This window comes from Myotis davidii, unplaced genomic scaffold, assembly GCF_000327345.1.
Source record: "Myotis davidii unplaced genomic scaffold, ASM32734v1 scaffold3597, whole genome shotgun sequence".
NCBI classification, from domain to species: domain Eukaryota; kingdom Metazoa; phylum Chordata; class Mammalia; order Chiroptera; family Vespertilionidae; genus Myotis; species Myotis davidii.
In genome coordinates, this window is record NW_006288787.1 from 17109 (window position 1) to 20273 (window position 3165).

The following is a 3165-nucleotide window of genomic DNA, read 5'->3' on the forward strand; positions in this document are numbered from 1 at the left end:
GTGGGGTGAGCATGAGTGGGGGAGTTGTGGAGGTAATGTGGGGATAAAGACACATATGTAATAAATTAATCAATAATTTTTTTAAAAGAGACCATAATCCATTATGCAGGGTTGGTGTTGCAAATAACCCAACGATATCCATTTAATGTGAAGCAACATTTTCTCCCTCCTCCATTCCCCCTGGAAGTGTCAAAAGAGCCTGGTTAAAAACTAGTGACTTCAGGGTAAGTGTTTAGGGGAGGTAAATGTTTTTCTAAAAGCAAGTGTTCTATGCCAGGTTGAGAGTAATGCAACTGTATTTAATAGGGAAGTGACATTGGTAATAGAGGGAGAAAGTGAACCCACCACCAGAAAATATGATTCATGGAACACAAGGAAGACTTGTTTCAAATGGAACACTTCAATAACTTATCAACTTTCATTAGGAGGGTTTGCAACTATCAAAGCAAAATCTGCTTGAATAGAGAATTCTTGGAACCAGGGGGCCTAAACTTAAAGTTTAATCCTAATCTATATTCAGAATAGAATAGGCTGAGATATACAGCATCTGATTCAGAATGCAAGGAAGACCTCTCTGCTGCTTTCACATACCTTCCTCATCTGCTGGTCAGTGTCTGAAATTTTAACATTATAGCTTTTTTGTTTGCCTTTGTTTGATGATTTGATCCCATTATCCTGGAGGTAGTATCATATTAAGCCACCATTGGCCATTGGCCCTTCAGTGGGAAGGAACTGGTTTTATTCTAAAAGTCAGTAGTTTTTGTTTTGTTTTTGTTCTTATTTTTATTTTCTAGCTTTGTTGAAATATAATTGACACAGAACATTGTATAAGTTTAAAGTGTGAAACATGATATTTGATAGACATATGTATTGAGAAATGATTACCACAATAAGGTTAGCTAGCACATCCACTGCCTCACATAATTACCTTTTTTGTGATAAGAACATTTAAAAACTACTTTGTTAGCAACTCTCAAGTATACAACAAGTATTGTCAACTATAGTCACCATAGTGTACATTATATCCCCAGAACTATGTGTTATAACTGGAAGTTTGTTCCCTTTGAACAACATATTCCCACTTCCCCAAACCCCAGTTCCTGGCAACCACCAATTTATTTTCTGTTTCTATAAGTTTTCATTTTATAGATTCTAAATATAAGTGAGATCATACAGTATTTGTTTTATTGTCTGACTTATTTCACACAGAACAATGCCTTCAAAGTCCATCTATGATTCAATAAGGCAGGGTTTCTTTCTTTTTATGGCTGAATAATATTTCTTTGTGTATATGTGTATGCATTTGCATGCATACACAGGTACCACATTTATTTTATCTATTCATTCACTGAAGGACACGTAGGTTGTTTCTGTGTCTTGGTTATTGTGGATAATGCTGCAATGAACATAAGGGGGTGCAGATATCTCTTTAAGTTTCTGATTTCATTTTCTTTCCATATATACTCTGAAGTGGGATTGCTGGATCAGGTGACAGGTCTAATTTAAATTTTTTGATGACCTTGCATATTGTTTTCACTGTAATTCACCAACTTACATCCCCATCAACAGTGAACAAGGGTTTCCTTTTTCCACATTCTTACCAGCACTTGTATTACTTGTCTTTTTTATATAACAGACATGAGGTGATATCTCATTGTGGTTATGATTTGCTTTTCTCTGATTGATTAGTGATGTTGAGCAAATTTTATGTATCTGTTGGCCATCTGTATGAATTCTCTGGAAAAATATATTCAGATACTCTGTCCATTTTTAAATTGGACTACTGAGTTATATGAGTTGCTTACATATTTTGAATATTAATCCTTTATAAGATATATGGTTTGAAAACATTTTTCCTATTCTGTAGGTTGCATTGTCATTGTGTTAATTGTTTCTTTTGCTGTGCAAAAGCTTTGTAGTTTAATGTAGTCCCACTTGTTTATTTTTGTTTCTGTTGCTTGTGTTTTTGATAGCATATTAAAAAAAACTTGTTGCCAAGACCAATGCCATTCAGTATTTCCCCTACGTTTTTTTGTAGGCCCAACATTATTATTAATGAAAATCTACAGTTTACATTAGGACTGACACTTTGTGTTATATCATTCTATGATTTTTCACAAATGCATGATGTCAAGGGTCCACCATTCCACTATTGGTCTTTTATTTTTAGATAAGTAAGTTTCCTTAATGTTGATCATTTTTAAGAATTCTTTCTACATTTTGGATACAATTCTTTTACCAGATATGTGTTTTGCAAATTATTTCCAGTCTCTGTCTTGTGTTTTCATTGTTTTTAAAATAATTTGAATTTATTGGGGTGACATTGGTTCACAAAACCATAGAGGTTTCAAGTGTACAACTCAACATCATCTGCATACTGCCTCATGCATCCATTACCCAAAGCAAAGTCTCTTTCCGTCTCCATTTACTAGTATCCCACCCCTTTGCCCAAAGCTACATATCTACCTCACCTTTCCCTCTGGCTATCACCACACTGTTGTCTGTGTCTAGGTGTTATATACATATACACACATGTACCACATTTATTTCATCTATTCACCTTTGGAGGACACATAGGTACGTAGGTTGTTTCCATGTCTTGGTTATTTATGAATATATATAATGTAGTTTTTTGGTTAATACCTTCACCTTCTTTTACCAAGCCCCCCACCCCTCTCTTTTGACAGTTGTCAGTCTATTTCGTGTATCTATGCCTCTCTTTCTATTTTGTTTGTCGGTTTATTTTGTTCATTAGATTCTACATATAAGTGAGGTCATATTGTATTTGTCTTTTCCTGACTGGCTTCACATAGACTAATACTCTCTATGCTGACCCAAAAAGTAAGATTTCATTATTTTATATTTTTTTACAACTGAGTAGTATTCAATTGTGTAAATGTACCACAGCTTTTTTATCCATTCATCTGATAGTCACTTTAGCTGTTTGTAGATCTTGGGTATTGTAAATAACACTGAAATGAACACAGGGGTGCACATATTCTTTTGCTTTAGTGTTTCAGGTTTCTGTGGATATATTCCCAGAAGTAGGATTGCTTGATGAAAAGGCCATTTAATTTTTAATTTTTTTAGTAAACCTCATAGTGCTTCCTCCAGTGGCAGCACTAGTCTCCATTCTCACCAACAGGGCATGAATATTTCCTTTCC

General features: G+C 34.6%; 1 protein-coding gene across 1 annotated transcript in view; it reads right to left on the reverse strand.

The window, feature by feature from the left end:
* The window catches only part of ARHGEF9 (Cdc42 guanine nucleotide exchange factor 9), an 84076-nt gene that overhangs the window by 760 nt on the left and 80151 nt on the right, over positions 1-3165 (reverse strand). The gene's annotated exons all lie outside the window — the stretch shown is intronic.